This window comes from Lichenostomus cassidix, chromosome 4A, assembly GCF_008360975.1.
Source record: "Lichenostomus cassidix isolate B80296 chromosome 4A, HeHo_3.0, whole genome shotgun sequence".
Classification (NCBI taxonomy): domain Eukaryota; kingdom Metazoa; phylum Chordata; class Aves; order Passeriformes; family Meliphagidae; genus Lichenostomus; species Lichenostomus cassidix.
This window is the reverse complement of record NC_139485.1, coordinates 2626270-2643825: the sequence shown is the minus strand read 5'-3', so window position 1 is coordinate 2643825 and position 17556 is coordinate 2626270.

The window sequence follows — 17556 nt, the reverse complement described above, 5'->3', positions numbered from 1 at the left end:
TGGCATCCCCTTTGGCTATTGCTTCCCCCCCACCCCTTCCTCTCTGATCCATTTGGCTTTCTTTAAAAAAAAAAAAAAAAAAAGGCCCGCTTCACTCCCTCTTTTATTATGAAAAAAATGGCAGGAAAAAGCTACACATCGCAGTGAGGCATAACAGCTCTTGGCAGGTCCCCGCCAGCCGACGATGAAATCATGGAGCCCCCGCACGCACCCGCTCCCGGCCCTGCCCGGCCCCGCAGCCGCGACCCCAGACCCGCACGGGCCGGCTCGGTCGGAGCCCCGGGTGGGTCGGTGGCCCCGGGGCTGTGGGAACCCCCAGGTCCGTGGGTGCTGCCACCGCCTCAGCCCGAGCGTGCCCCCCACCCACCACCCCCCGGAGCGGACACGGTGGAAAAAAACAACACGTGAGGAGAGGGTCGAGACGCGTTTTTCAGCCGAACTTGTAAAAACGGAACGCGATCTTTCTGAAGGCGATCCCGCGGGCTGTACGGCCGGGTTACAGCCGGAGGCAAGGGAGGGAGAGCGAGCGGCGCTGCCCGGCACGCCGCGGGCTCCCTCCCCACCTTCCCCATGTTGGAAACAGGTGTTTCCGCGCTCTCCCGGCCCGCCGACACCGTATCTGTGCCGGCAGCTGCGGCCGCGCTGCAGACAGACGGAGCCGGCGGGGCGGAGCGGAGCGGTGCGGAGCGGGGGAAGCGGGCACAGACGGGCCGGGCAGCGAGCGAGGGCACGGAGGCTCCCCGCCCTGCCCGGCAGGCGGCGCTGCTGCTCGCGCCGCGCCGCCCCGGGGCGCTGGGGACAGCGGGGTCCCATGGCGGGAGCGGAAGTGGCCCAGGTGAGCCGGGGACGGGGACTGGGCTGGCGTGTCCCTGGAGCTGGGTGTTGCCCGCACCCTCCGCCGTGCTTCGTCGGGGACAGAGACCCCACAAACAGCCAACCACAAGCACCCGAAATTGCCCCCGAGCCACCAGCCCGCTCTGCCGCAGCGGCTCCTCCGGAGGGCATCAGCGTGCAGAGCTGAGGCATCGGTCATGCATCGGTCATGTCCCGCTTAGCGGGTCTCCCCCACGGGGTATCCCCTTAGTGGGGTCTCTTCCCGAGTGGGTATCCTCTCAGAGAGTGTCTCCCGGCAGCGGGTCTCACCATGGCAAGTATCTCCTCCGTGGGTTTGTCCCCTTAGTTGGTCATTAACTTCAGCAGGTCTCTCTGCAGTGAGTCTCTCCTCTTAGTGTCTCTTCCCACAGCAAGCTTTGTCTCAGATGTTCTCTCCTCTCATTAGGTCTCTCCTCCGCAAGTCTACCACATGGCGGTAGAGAACTCAGCAGGTTTCTCACCTGAGAACATCTCTCCCCACTCAGCGGATTCCCCCTCAGTGGGTTCCCGCCATGGTGGGTGCCCTTCAGTGGGTCTATCCACTCATCTGCTCTAATCCCTCAGAAAATCTATCCCATGGCACATCTAAACCCTCAGCAGGTCTTTCCTCTTGGAGAGAGTGTATCCCCTACTGTGGGTATGCTCTCAGTGGGTTCCTGCCATAGTGGGCCTCTCCCCTCAGAGAGTATCTTCCCTACTGAGGATTCCCCCTCAGAGGGCTCCCGTCATGGTGGCTCTTCCCTCAGCAGGTCTGTGCTATGTGGATGTGCTCTCAGTTGGGTTCCCGCCATTGTGGGTCTCTCCATAGAGCGTCTCTCCCATCAGCAGGTCTCTTCCTCAGCAACTTTATCCCATGGTGAGTTTCCCCACAATGGTCTCTCCCCTCAGAGTGTGTCTTGCTCACAGTAGGTTCCCGCTCAGAGGGTTTCCACCGTGATGCGTCTCCCCTCAGCAGGTCTCTCCCATCAGAAAGTCTCTCCCCGTCAGGACCCATGATGGGCCTCCTCTCAGCAGGTCTCTCCCCTCAGAAAGTCTCCCTGGATCCCCTGAGTGGGCTCCTACCATGGTGGGTGTCTCCCCACAGAAAATCTCTCCCCCTCATGGTGTTCCCGCCATGGTGAGTCTCTCCCCTCACGAGGTTCCCACCATGGTGAGTCTCTCCACTCACGGGATTCCCGCCATGGTGAGTCTCTCCCCTCACGAGGTTCCCACCATGGTGAGTCTCTCCACTGACGGGATTCCCGCCATGGTGAGTCTCTCCACTCATGGGATTCCCGCCATGGTGAGTCTCTCCCCTCACGAGGTTCCCGCCATGGTGAGTCTCTCCCCTCACGGGGTTCCCGCCATGGTGGGTCTCTCCTCAGCAGGTCTCTGTCCTGAGCTGTTCTCTTCCCCTCAGTAAGGTGCTGCTCCCCATATCATCCCAGAGGAGGGTTAAACAGTCCCTGCTTGCAGGTCTTTCCCCCCAGACCCAGGCACTGCTCTCTTGTGAAGACATGAAGGAAATTGTGATACTGTGATGTGAAACACTCGCCCATGTGTCTGCAGTGGGTGAGGAGTCTGGTTTTTAAATGGGGTTTGGGGTGGTTTTTCCTGTTAGAGCTGTGGCTATAAAAGGGGTGTTGATGCAGAACTTGACACGTGAAGCCTAAACTCATGTTTTTTAAAGAAATACAGGCTGTTTCAGAGGTAGTAAAATCTACTGAAGTGTGTTTGTTGACTATTTGTTTATCATGTGTGGTTACATGGAAATACCACTGTCTGAGGAGTTCAAGCATCCGACTGCAAAGATTACGGTTTTGTTGCTGTAATGTCTATATGAAGACTCAGATGTGATGAGATATTTGAAGGAAATAAATTGTGCTTTGGTGAAAATTACAGAGGTCCAAGATGGGGAAGGGCCAGACACAGCTGACAGGACACCCCAAACCTGCAATTACTATTAAGGATGTAATCCTGTAAAAGCTGTGAATTTAATGCATAAAATGAATGTCATGTGAATGATCCTGCTACAATCAAATACACTCTTCTGTGGTTTTGCTGATGTAAGTGTGAGGTTTGCCTGTGGATCCATAGCAAATTCATGTTTGCAAATTCTTATTTCTGCACATGTCTGAGGTCTGATCCCAGGGGGATTAAGAAGCAAGAGGAAAACCTAGTTTCCGCATTGAAGGACTAACCAAACTCACAAAGGCCTCTGCCACTGACTTCACTCACCTCTAGATCTGTCTAAAATATCCTTAAACCCAAATCCACACAGGCACTTAATGGAACACTTAGGAAACTGAAAAAGGTAACAGAATTCAATTACACTACAGTAAAATCCAAGATAAAGTAAAAAATCCACAAACCTGCATGCTTAACTAATGTATAACAAAAGCAGCACAATCCCCCGTCCAAGCTGACATTCCTCACTTAACTCTCCTGATTTTGGTCAGCTTTTGAAGTGTCTGTGATACATTCTATTGAGAAATTGTACATGCTGGTACAACATGTTCTATTTAGGCACAACAGGATGTGGAAAAGGTAGCTTTCTCATCTTTTTTTTTTTTTTTTTAATTTCCTGGTTTATTTATGCTTTTACTAAGCTGAGGGAAAAGCAGAGATTTGTACCCTGTATTTTTGAAGAAAAAGAGGGATGTATTTTAAGTACTAAAAGCTAGAATGAGTCCTCCAAAAGCAGAAACAAGTTCAGCGATTTTTTTCATGTATTGCATAGAACACAGTCTGCACTCAGTAATTTTTTAAAGGAGGGCAAAAGCTTATGTACAGTTTGTGTCACAGAACATAGAATGTTATGAAATTAACTTTCTGCTCTGCTTTGTTTCAGTTGATTCAGTTCCCCCAGGTTTGTTCTTTGATTACAGTTTATATTGTCCACCTTGGGAACTAAAATGGTTACTGCCAAACTGCTCTGCTTTTCAGTTTTCAGAAGAATTAGCAAGGATTTTTATACAGTTTGCTAAAACAGCCCTTGCAGACCCCTTCCAAACACTGTAGAAGTGTATTTAGTAAGGTAGTAAAAATATTAATGGCATTTACTTGCAGAGTCGTTTCTATCCATGGAGAGCAGCCGCATTTGATATTTGGCTATAAAATCAAAGGAAGAGCAGGACTGGGATCAGAACAGTAAATTAATTAGAAAAGAATAAGATAAATAACTGCAATGAGCAAACCCAGTATCTGAGCTACTAGAAACTGCATATCCTCTGCCTGGGGCTATTCCATTTGGTAAAGAAAAGATCAAGACAGCTGAAATAATTTGAAGGAGCAATGGCCATGAATGCAAAAACAGACGTGAAGAATATCTGAGGATAAAGAAACAACAGAGCCTTGAGCTTTAATAAATAATACTTCTGCTTCCTTAACACTTCCCACCTTGGGATCTCAATCTATGTACCCTAATGAATTAGGACTGACAACCAAGGTGACTGTGCAGCTCCTTTTCCCTGGACAGTCTCCTTTTCCGCTAAGAGATGTTGTCCAAAGGATATTGATGGCTTTTTGTATTTGTTTGGGATTTTGGGATGCATAGCAGCTGGAGCAGCAGCTCTGACCAGGTTTTTGTCTATCCAGAAACCAGACACATCCACCTTTCTGCCTTTCTGCCTTTCGTGGTGTGGTGACCATCTGTGCTGCACATGCAAGGAATGTCTGAGCTCTCCGGGCAGATAAATAGGGCAACCTCCTTTGTGAGGGGGTGAATAAACAAATTTTCTTAAGGGGAGCAGAGGATGGTTTATTGTTTTTTATCTTTGATCAGTTTTACTTAAGCTAGTATTATTATCTTTTGTAGTACCACTTCCAGGGCCTGGACCCTGTTTGTGCTGGATACTGCCCTAACAAGCATGTAACAAACCAGAGTCCTTGACCTGAGGAATCTCACTGCTCTGCCTTATGGAAGGATTTCTAACGGAAGGCAACAGAATTTCCATCAAGGTAAAGAACTGTGGTTTTTGACTAACTGGGTTTTTTGACATGTTTAGAATTGGTAGCAGAATGAAGGTAAGGGTCTAAGGATAAAGCTCCAAACTTGCCTACCTGGGTCCTCAGATCAGGTGCCTAAATAAATGATGTGACTTTCATATGAGGAAGTACCCACCTCTTCCAGTTACTGATAGTTTGATGTCAAACCTGGATCTGCTGGTTTTGATAATCCCAGTATGGGTCAACAAGTAGGAAGCAGAACTTTTCTAGCTTGACTCTTGACTCATGAGAGCTCCCATTTGGAGAGGATTGCTGTAACTGAGATTTGTGGTCTTTAGGGGAACAAGTCAGGGCAGACATATGCAAATGAACATCATGTGCAAATGAACATGGGACCTTTGTTGATCCTCAGGTAGGTTGTTTTGCCATGGTTCTGTCCCATTTGAAAATTGCAGGCTCCTTGGCATGGCTAAGCACAGGTTTGAATCCTTACTCCAATTATTCACATTAATATATCTCCAAGTGCTGGATGTTGACTGAGGAATGGGAAAGGCTCCTTTACTGGGGTAAAGTGGTGCATAATACTGTTGTCTCCACTTGCAATTTTTATTCTGGGGATTTGGGCTAGAATTACAGGACCACTGAGTCATTATGCTGTCAGCATTTGACCAACTGTACTAGAGAATATGTGCCTGTGTATTTCTGCCCTTCAGTATATTGCACACCAATGCAACTTGCCATGTGGTTACTGATGATGCAGTTTTTCTCTCTAGAGTGTTTGTTTCTTGTATCTTTTGTGTTGTAGTTTATGCTGTAATTTTATAACTGACATGATAGAAGTTACAATAAGAGTATCCTGGTAAAAGATCTTCATTATCATCCTATTTTTAAGGTCTTTTTTTTTTTAGTCATGGTTTGAGAAACAATTTAAATGGTGGCAAGTAATCTGTTATAGCAGGTTTGTCATCTGATTTATGGCTCAGAGCTGCTGTGGGGTGCAGATTTCTCTGTGAGTCACTTCCCTCTGTTTTCCCTGATGGAGATGAGGAAGCCATTCAAGTTGCAAAGCATGCTCAGGATGCTAGAGTCTGTAAGGAACAAGGTCTTAAATGGCTGTTCCTCTCTATTGTTGAAGACCTATCTTGACTTCAAACTCTACCCTAGAGCTAGAGCAGGGCCAGAAGATTTAGTCTGTGTTTTGATGCACCTCTCCAACATAAAATAAACTAGGTAGGCAGTTACTCCAGTACCTCTCTGGAGCTTCTTAAGCTGAGCTCTCAGCCACCCAGGTGCAAGTCCTTGTGTGGCTAACAGCTGACATTTGGAGCTAGTTCTCATTTGGAGCTTGTCTCTTTTGCTGTAATTAGGGAATAAAAAGGACGTTAACACCGTAATTCCTCTCTGGAAAACAGATTCAGAGCACACCAAATGAAATATAAGCACCAGTTTTAGCCCTCCTCAAATAAAAGATGCTGTCCTTTATTATACACTCTTCTAAGTGTGCACATTTTAATTGTAGCAGTTTCTTATGTAATTATCCATGACCATGGAGGAGTGCGTGTTTATATCTGCATCAGTGAGTATTAGTCTAATACAGAAAAGAGTCACAGCAAAGGTCTGTCTAGCCCCATATCCTGCCTCTTGATAATGGCTAATAACTTGTATATGGAAAACAGGACGAGTATAGAGTGATACTTCCTTTGGTAAACCCTCCCAGCTTCCAGTGGTTTCTGGTTTAGAGACCTTCCTGAGCTGGAGGCTGCAGCTGTATCATTGTTTTTGATATTCCTTGATGGACCTTTTTCCATAAAATTGTCTAATCGTTTTCTTAAAACCCACTTGTATTTTTGGCTGCCATAACATCCCGTGGCAATGAGTTCCACAACATCATTAGGCATTGTGTGAAAATGAACTTCCTTTTGTTTGCTTTTGAACCCGCTTGCTGCCTGCCAGTTTTAGTTGGTGCCCTATTATTTCTGTTAAGAATACTTCAAAATAATCACTGCTGTTTACCTTTTCTGTGCTGTAACAGCTTGTCTAGCACTTAATTGTTGTTATCCTTGTATTCCAGGTTGAAAGGCTCTGGCTGGCTTAAGTTTTCTTTGTGTTAAGTCTTCCTAATACTTCATGTGCATCTTTGGTACACTGTGGTTCTTGCCCTTTCTGTGGCTTTGTATTTCCACAGTTACTAAAACTGTGCTCAATATTGAAGAGATGGGCATAGTGTGGATTTATTCAGAGGTATAATACCATTTTCTGCTTTGTTCTCATTCTTCTAAAAATTCATGACAGGATGGTTTTCCCCAAATGTTGACAGCTGGCACTGTGCTGGTCGTTTTGGAGAATGATTCACTTCTCCAAGATTTCTTTCATGACTGGTAATAGCAAATTTAAAATATAGCAAGAATGGCTTTTTCCTCATCCATTATTTCTTATCCAATTTACTATTTTAACACCCGCTGGTTTTGTATCATCAACCACCTACCCACAGCATTTTCAGATCATTTATGGAATATGAAGCAGCAGGAGCCACATCACAGACCCTATTCTGAGTCTGTGGGGAGCTTCCAACATCCCTGATGTCAAACATCTATTTCTCTTGGTTATGATCACCAGTTATGTCACTTATTCTCTCATTCTTGCAGTAAGGCTCGTTCATGACCTGGATTTCATACCACAGTTAATGGCCTGGCAATTTCCCATGTGATATCTGTGGGGATTGTCAGTTAATCCTCATATCATTGTGTTATTTTCATCTGTGCTGCTGTCTTAAATTCATTCTCCGTGCAAAATGGCTGCAGGTGTCTGTATTGAACGTTAGTACTAAGATTCATTGAGCTTTCTTGCTATCACCTTATCACCTGGGACCATATTTTCTTGGTACTGTGACTGTTCAGACTGAGGCACAGATTTACACAGTGGAACAGAGTCTGCAATTTTCTGTGGTCAAGTTTCTGTGGGACTTTTGGCCCAGTATCTCTGTATCTGTCTTTAGGGATGACACTGGTTCTCTCATTGGAGAACTAAAACTGAAATGTATTGGTGTGTGAGGTGGAGCTGGGAATCTGAGCTCAGAGTTATTCTAGAAGTGGATGATTAGATGGGACATACTAAAATAAAGAATAGAGGGACAAAAAAGGGAAAAATAAAGTAAAACCAAAAAACCTTTCTCCCACTTATACTAAAAGGCTCCAGCTTGTGCATTTTTGGTGACTGAAGCTTTTCAGCTTTACTGCTGTTCATGTGAGTAACATTACTCAAGTTCCATTGTATATGGGTGGATTTGTATAGTATGCTTATAAAGAGACACATAAAAACTTGAAAAATATAAATAACCTGATTTGATAATTATTCTGTAATTATTCTTTTCTGTATATAAATTCTCTATACCTTACTAGGTTAGTTCTTTAATGAATCAGCTAATTAAAATGCAGCATTATTCTCCTGTTTTCAAAAAAGCAGCCAGGTACTTTGCAAACTTGATTAGAGAAATGCTGATTGTAAGATAATTCCACAATCAAGCAACCAACTGCCCCACAAATCATGTTGTTTCATTGCTATATCTCTGTGGAAAGAGGAACAAATGGGCTGTGAAAAACACTGTAAAGGTGTATTTATGATGAGTTTTGCAAACAGCCAAAGGATAAGGAGGAGGACACAGTAAAGAGAGCACAGACCTGCTTGCATCAGATTGACACCCACAGAAATGTGCATGACCCTCCTGCAGGATGAGGTGTGTTTGTTTTCAGGACAGCCACGTGAATTTCATAACGTGAGTTTCCTTAAAATCTGTCCTGAGAAATCAGGACTTAAGAGAATCCAGTTTCTATAGCCTTAACCTTTCACAAATGCAGTATTTAGTAATCACAGTTCTGGTAGATTGAGTTTCATGTGAGATCTCAAAATGTTTATTTTACAGCATCCTTTGCTATGTTTGTGCAGCGTTGCTGTTGCCTTTCTCCAGATGGGAACATGCAGGAATGCAGAACACAGGTGGTTTGCTCAAGGACATGAGAATCTGTCTTGAGTGCAGTTAACTGGTGCCTTACTTGTGTTAGCTGTGCTTTGGTCTGAGCAGTCACCTGGATTGTGTTTACTTCCCTTTGTGAGCTGCAAGCATTCCTTAACTCCATGTCCTGAAAGAAAGTTACCCTGAGGATGTGTAGGGTCCTGAACAACAAGAAGTCTGGATTCCCAAACCTCTGCTTTAATAGCATGGGATGCTTGTGGCCTTGATAAAATTAGGGAAGAAAGATGGGAAATCCCATTGCTGAAATTTTCTAAAAGTTTAGAAATTTCTCAGATGTCTCCTTCAGCATTAAATGTGTCAAAACATGAAAATTCAAGTATCCTTCTCAAAAACTTGGGAGCATCAGTGTGGCAATGGCTTTGAAGGTCATGCTGATGCTGGGGCTATGGTTTAGTGTAGCTGGAGTCTGGTTCTGTCATTAGAAAAATCAGGATCAAATGCAAAAATTAAAATAAACTAACATTTCTGCAGCTTCCTTTGTAAACAAATCTGAAACCTTAAGGCCAGGAGAAGAGCACTGTGGCTACCAACTGGTATAACTCAGCTTAGGCTTGATAGAAGGAAATGATAGATCTCAAATATATGCTACCTCACAGGAACATTGTAATGAAATCCAGCCAGCTTCAAGGGAAAAACAAAACCTATTGATTTTGTTCCAAGGGAAGAAGGAGAAAAAGAACAGATGTATGGAGTCTTCTGTCCATTGACTGCAATCTGCAGTGCTGACTTAGAAACAGATAATGGCTTAGCTTTTGTTTCTTCTCAGTGCTTCCTTCTGTAAAAATGCCTCAGTTTAGGCATCAAAAAGATTCAATTTGGAGTAGTAGAGAGGAGGGGGGAACAAGGACCTCACACAAGAACTGACCTAAACTCTGAGGAGGTTTGTATAATCTAATTTGCAATAAAATGGTATTTACAATGTTATCAGACAAAGCTTACCAGTGTTAAGTTAAACAGCATATAATGTGATTAGTGGGAGAGTCATGCCCATGATGTCATACACATTCTCTGAACTCTTGGAATGGGCAGATAATGTCTCAGGCATTTATTCTCTTGTGACACACACGGAAAGCTCCGTAAAGATTTGGGGGATGGGAAGGAAATGTGCACATGCTCGGCACCGCGCATGGAGGTCCAAGAACCAGAGACGGCTTCTCCCTTTGGCGCAGAGCTCGACCTGTGGTTGCACCCTGCCAGCACAGTGCTGTGTAGTGGTTAAAACAGGCCTTTGGGAATAGTTTAGAAGCTTGAAATTCTATTCTTGACTCTGCCGCAGACTTGGGTTTTGACCGCTAAATCTTCTTTGCCTCTGGTAACTCCATTTTTAACTAGCAAAGGTAGTCAGCCGTGTCTGTGGAGTGCCCTGAGTGAGGAGCTGTATGGAGATGGAAACCACTGGCATTCTGTTCATTATGCAGAACAAATACAGCTAGACCACAAAGAGCTTTGCTGTAGATAACAGCGAGCAATTTCACAGCTAGTAACGGCCCATTCAGAGAAAATTAAATCTTTATCTTTCTGTCTCTCCGAGGCATGCAAAATGATATTAAAAATTTTGGCTAGTTTAATTCATAGGGATAAGCAATGTAAATCTCAGCCATAGGTTCACATCAAAGATAATCTAGACTATTTATTTTAATGTTTTGATTTTAAAAACTCTTGCTAAAAGCTGCTGAATCAGAGAGAGCTCCCTTTAAACTTTTGAGTTATTTTAGTGGTTGTGAAAGGACAGATTCTGGAACATTTAAGAGTATTTTACTCCCCATGTCCACCAGGGACAATAAGCCCCTATTGCTTCATGCATGTTAATGTTTTATAGAAACACAAAGATTGCATAAACATTTTTTCTGCCGTGGTGTGAAGGCTGTATAAACTGTTTAACTCTGGTGTAGAGACTGACTAGATAGTATTCCTCTTTTCAGTGATGCAAGGAATTAGTATGGGCTAGACATGAGATGAAATGGGAGTTGCAGATGTGGGGAATGACATGGGGGCTGCAGACAGAGCTGAGAAACTTGAAGGAAAGTGGTCGACAGGAAGGAGCAAGTAAGCTTGGAAACTATGGCTCATGCAGTGTCAACTCTATTATAGGTTAAAATCAACTGCAACGATTTAAAAACTTGCACGATCCCCATCTTTTATCAGAACAAGTAGTCATTGTCTTGGCTGTAATGCTCATGTCAGTTTATGGCATTGGTGTGGATTTGTTGAGAAATGCATTTGAGAATTTTATTTGACTGCAGAGGGATACCATCAAAATAAATCTTTGTTGTTCAGAAAGGGTAAGCCAAGCTTTTGTCTCTATGGCTGATAAATGAGGAACAGGGGCCAAGTGTAATATGAACAGAGCATTGGCCAGTCTGGTCAGACATGTGGGATGTACTAACAACAACAGGGAATGAAAGCAAAGCCTGCAGGTAGACACCTTTTAAATAATCAAGGCTGACAGTTTTACTACAGTAGCACTGTTTAACACTTTGTGGGTATGTGCTGCATCACAGATGCTGCTTATATTAAGTAGTCTGCAAGCATTACACATCTTATATAGAGGATAACTTTTATTTCAGGCATTTTTACATTTGTTAATGTAATTACAAGTAAAATATCCTATTGTTGCACATGCTATTGCCAATGGATGACTCCTAGTGATGTACCAGAAAGAGGTTTTAGATGACCTAGATTAAACTCACAGGGGATTGGGCATCCCAGTTATTTCTCAAACACAGAACATTTCCAGGAATGGGTGTTTCTGACACTCCTTATTAAAGCTGTGTACAAATAGTTATCTGATACCTGAGTAATCAGAGAAGCTGTGTTGAGGCAGATTGCACACAGTGCCTTCAGTCTTGAGGGCTGGATTATGGACGTGCTGCACTGCCATGCTGAGATGTCCTGTCCTGTGCCTCTGTTTACCTCTCTGCAAAAGGTAGGTGTGATACTGTGTGTAGAAACCAGCCTAGGAAGAGTATTTTGAATTGCTAGTGACAAACACCAATTAGGGATATACACAGTCCTTAAAGCAAAAGATTTCACAAAATGTAGAGCCTGAAATCTCAGTGAGCAAAATGCCTTCCTCCCAGCTCTCACAGGAAGCAAGTTAATTGGGAGGCCAATAACTATAATGAGGCAGAACCTGGGGTTTTGCATGTGTACAGCAAGATCCTCCCCTTGGGGCCAAACTCCTGTTCCATATTATGAAAGCAGTAAAAGGTCCCCTCAGCAGGTGCTGTGTAAAGGCATTTCAGCTTTGCATTTGCAGTGCTGGAATTGCCAAGCTATTGCTTCCCTGAGTCTCCAAATGAATTCCCCAACTCAATGTGGAACAGCTGTGTGAGAGATACAGCCTTGAGAAAACGGGTGGCAAAGGAACAAAACAATGGGGATTTAATCAAATAGCACAGGGCTGTGAAACAACATCAGTGTGTTTCTGTTCAGCTTTCCTTTGGGAAAGGGAGAAACTCTCAGTATCAAAATTCAGACGAGAGAGGCAATGTGTGATCATCGTGTGCTATTGAGGGCCTTTGGTGTGGTGAGAGTGAGCCAATAGCACTGGCTGTGCTCATTCATGCAGGGTTACCTGCAAGGATGCCCAAGAACTGGAGAAAGATCCTTCTTTTTTTCACCTGCCTGAGTGTGGCTGCTGCCTCTGCAGAGGTTTCCCAGAGCACCCAGGATTTAGCCATTGGAGCCAGGAAGTGAAGATGAGGTGGGACAAGTCTGAGATGGTGAAAGCAATTGTTGTGCCTGATTAGGGCAGGGGAGCCTTTCCTTCATACATGACTGTGAAAGTAGTTGTTTTCTTCCTTATTGAAGTCTTCTGAAATGTAGATTTCACCAAAAAAGCTCTCAACTGAGAAAAGATTGTATTAAGGGCCACAAATGGTGAGAGTTACTGTTTTTCACTTGCAATGCTTTTATTTCATACTTTTTGAATTGAAAGTTTGTTGTGTGTCAAGTCTACCTACCAGAATTTCCAGAGTGCTTCATAAAAGCTTTTTCGAGATCTATCTATTCTGTCAAATACTGACTCTGCCTGTTGGAGTGATTGCTTAGTTACAAGTGTTATGTCTGAAATATAAAGCAGACAGGGGAAAAAGGAAAATTAAGGATAGTCTGTAACAAGCAGAATATAGCTAACTAATTACTGTGGCAGGATAATGTCTTAGAAAAAATCCCACCATTATGAAACTGTCATTTTTTTCTTGCTTCTGTGACATAAAATTTCCTTGAAATCTTTTGCTTTTGAGTGTGTATGCACTTTCCAAAGTGATCAGAGCTAAACAGCAGCATCTGTCAGAGAAGATAAATGACCTACCAGCAAATCCCCTCAGTTAAAAGGAAGACAAAAATCTATGGAGTAGGGGAATGAGTTTTAAATTAGCCATTTCACTTAACTTTGCCCTAATGAAGGGCTAATCTTTGGACCCCTGCAAAAAAAATGAGAGAATCTCGTTAGATCCAACGGAAACTGGTCATTGAAAAGGCTTTTGCCTTATGAACCTAATTGGAAGCAAAGTAATTCCTTTGATAGCAGTCTTCATTTAACAGTATCTTTCCATTTTCCTGATTTATATACAGTAAATGAAGGACTCTGTTAATTACAAACACATTTGCCTGTTTGCAGACTGACAACTAAATATGCTTGGGTGAACTTGGGTAGAGCAGCCACAAACCAGGTGCAAAGATGTGCAGTGCCAGTTCTTTAGGGGTTGCCTGAGCAGATCCTCCTGCAGAAGGCAGAAAGGGAGCTGCTCTTAAAAGACCCTTTCCTGGATATTGAGGCAGTGACGTGCTCAGGGTTAAGGAGACTGTGGGCCACTGTGGAAATTAGCTGAATTTACACATGTTAAAATCTGAACTGGGATTTCAAGGATATTCTATTTATTAAATTAGCTTGTTCTTCTATTTTTGTATGTCAAGGCAAAATAAGGTGGGGTTTTTTTCCCCTAAAATCCAATGAAAGGATAGAAAAAACATTGGGCACTTGTTTGCTGTAGAAGCAGGATTGTGCCTTTAAGGCAGATGGAAGGAATGTGTCAGTCATGGCCCCTCTAAAACTGGGACTTATCTTGATTATAGTGTTAGCTTGGTAGTAGAATATGATCTCATCACTGTGAGAGATTACATGAAATATCAACCTGGCTGGCCTTAAACCAGCTCTATTCTCAGTCACATTTTCAGTTGCTGCAGCTGACATGGGGTTCTGTAATTTGAAGAGATAGCCATAAAGATGGTTTGCAGAAACTGGCCTATGTATTCAAGTAAAAAAATAGGGAATGAATAAAAGCATGGCTACTTCTGAGGCTTTTTCTTTGACTATTTATTTTTTTGCAGTTTTGTTTTTGAGACTGTCAAGATTAAGCAAGACTTGCACACCCTTAATTTTACAGTACTTAGAACTGATATCAAACCTGGGAAGATAGATACCTGTCTTGTAGAAAGTCACTGAATTCCATCTGGGCTAAAATGTGAATTATATTCCACCTTCAAGGAATAATATGCTTGAGGAGATTAAGTGTGTAAGAGAGCCTTCAGCAGTAGTTGTTCTGGGTGCTGTAACCAGAGGCAAATTCAGAAGCTCTATTAGTTTGTTTCTGTGCACATGCTATGTAACTCCTTTGGCTCTTGAGCATTATACTTTATGCCCAAATTGGGAGCCAGACACTTTTTTTTTTAAAAATACTGTTTTCAGTGTCACTTCTCCAGGGGTTTAGTAGATGCCACACACTAAATGAAGTAAATATTGAGAGATGGAGGCCATTTGGGCATGATTGGAGCCATGGTGTGAACCCTGTGTCTGTGCAAATAAAACATCAGTAGACCTGCCAAGCCATAGAAAAATTGTTGTATTTCTAGGGATGGATCCCAAGAAATGCATTTGGAACCTAGATAGTATTATAAATGACAATTGTAGAGATAGTGATGAAACAAGGTAGCACTTAGTCCTGTATCTCTGTAATAATTCTGGAAAAGAGTACAAAACCATGAAACATGAAGAAATTTAATGCAGAGTTTTCCAGCAGAGTGCAGTGAGTGTCGGCTCTGAACCAAAGTTCATTTGACTTGTCTTTAATGTTCAGAAATTTCTGTCTCTGTCATGATGCTCGGAAATCCTGGGAGCCTAACCTGAAACTCAGAGGTGTTTTCTCTGCTACAAAGCTGCAGTGGCTCTCAGGAGGTGCAGGGAGAGGTGTGAGGTTGTGGGGAAACACTCCCCTGCAGCTCTGCGGGGTCTGACAGCTTTTTGGGATGAAATAGAGTTGTGCATTTAGTATCTCAAATTCTTTCCAAGGAATCTCTCAAATAGTTGGGAGCAAAGACAATGAGTCATTTCTTGGGAGTGGATTTTGGTTTTATATCCTCAATGCAAGGTGTTGCCATAATAATAATAATAATAATAATAATAATAATAATAATAATGGATAGAAAGAAATGCATTCAGGCTGCAGTTCTGACCCAATCTGTGTTGCTGCTACTTTGCAGTGGTATTTGCTGGTGTGAATTGTGTGGTTTTAATTTTTCTCTCAGTAACAGTATTTCTAATAATGCCAAGTGGGAACAGCAAGAAATAGCACGACCCAAATCTATGCTTACAGTGGGGCCTTATGCCTGTTTCATGTGAGTCAAGCCCATCCTGTAGGTTTTTGTTTCTTTGAGGAGGTTTAAGTTTTGTCTAAACAAACCCTGAGGCATCTAATTTTTCATTCATGGATTAGAAATGTCCAGCATGTGTTACATTGGCTTAAGGAAATTTGCTTTTCTTGAGCTACTGGGATAGTGTACACTTTTCATTTGATTTTTTTTTTCTTTTTTCTCCCCTAGTTTTCTTTTTCTTGGTCTCTGCTAATCAAATCTGAACTTAATACTTGAATCAAATTCTAAACTCAGATGTTCAAAGTAGATTTGTGACTAGGCTGAAATAATTTATTTGTCCATGCTAAACCCACCTAATCTACTTGCAAGTTGTATTCTTGTCCTTTGTAGTTAACAAATTTATGCAACATTTATGTCACCCAAGCAAGAAAAATAGATCTTTGCATGCTTGGCCGAATCGTGTAAGCCACTGTTTAGTGAATAGGCCCTTTGGTGTATCTTTTTTTTTTTTTTTCCTGCTTGTTTGATAAACTTGAGACATAGTTACTTTGAAGATTGGGCATTATCTACCTGCTCTGGGAACAGTTCCATGAAAACTGAGATTGGATCTCTGGGCTGCTGACAAGCTAATTCTGGACATTATTGGGAGCCTCAAGGTCAGTGTGCTTTCAACAGCAGAATAGAATTTCTGGTGCATTCATGTCTCAATTTAAATAGGTCTCCCTAAATCTGAGCTATGCTTTCCTAGTGCTATGAGAATTCAGGCTTACGTACATTGTAGAGGATTTTAAAGATACTGAGATAGGAAAAGAAGAGGACCTTCAGACCCTAGAGAGGTTATTAAGTAACAGTGTGAGTTTTCCCCGTAATGAAACTCCATTCAACCTCTTGGTTGAGTACTTACTGTGTTATAGTAACTGATGTGAAAAGAGCTGCTGAACACATACATGTTTTCTGGCAGACAAATACAAGATGTTTCTTTAGTGATTGTTGCTGTTAGTTATAGGCAGAACTGCAATAAGCCAATTTATTGGCAGTTTCAGTGGGGAGGTGAAAGAGCTGAAGCACAGAGATGCTGAGCTTGATTTTTCCAGAGCAACAAGTGGGTGTTGATCTAAGGCCAAAGGCACCAGTGCAATTTGTAGGTTCCACTCTTCTCTGACTGTTTCGGGGAGCTTTGCCCCCAGAATTCACCCCTGGCAGTTATATGCAGTTAGGGGACTGTACTGCTGTCAGAAAGGACTATTGGGTGACTTCTGCTGTGCTGTCAAAACCTCCTTAGCTTTTCCATAATTGCAAATGAGTCTTGATCAAGTATTTAGGCAGAGTAGAACTCTGGTGTGTGTTGACAATGTATAGAAATCTGGCAAAGATTTCGATAGTATTTCTGTAGTATTTATTGCTACAAATAGTAAGTAATAATTCAATCTCTCATTGTCAAACACAGTTTAATGCTGTTACCTGCAGACTGGCAGGGTTTGTTTTTGTTTTTTTTTCCACAGAACATAGTTTGAATTGGAAAGGACATTAAAAGGTCATCTGTTCCAATCCCCCTGCAATAAGCTGGGGCATCTTCAACTGGATCAGGCTGCTCAGAGCCCTGTCCAACCTGACCTTGAATATTTCCAGGGATGGGGCATCCACCACCTCTCTGGGCAATCTGTGCCAGTGTTTCACTATCCTCATCATTAAAAATGTCTTCCTTATATGTAGTCTAGATCCATCCTCTTTTAGTTTAAAACAATTGTACCTTGTGCTATTGAACAGGCCCTGTTAAAAAGTTTGTCCCCATCTTTCTTATAGGCCTCCTTTAGGTACTGAAAGGTCTCCCTGGAATTTTCTCCAGGCTGAACATCTCCAGCTCTCCCAGTCTGTCTCCATAGCACAGGTGCTCCAGCCCTCAGAGCATTTTTTTGACCTCCTCTGGACTTGCTCCAACAGCTCCATGTCCTTGCTGTGCTGGGACCCCAGAGCTGGACAAGCTCTGCAGGTGGAGTCTCACCAGAGTGGGGCAGAGGGGCAGAATCTCTCTCTCACCTGCTGCCCACACTGCCTGTGGTGCAGCCCAGTCCCCAGCTGGCTCTCTGGGTTGCTAGTGCACATGGCCAGGGCATGTCCATCTTTTCATCCAT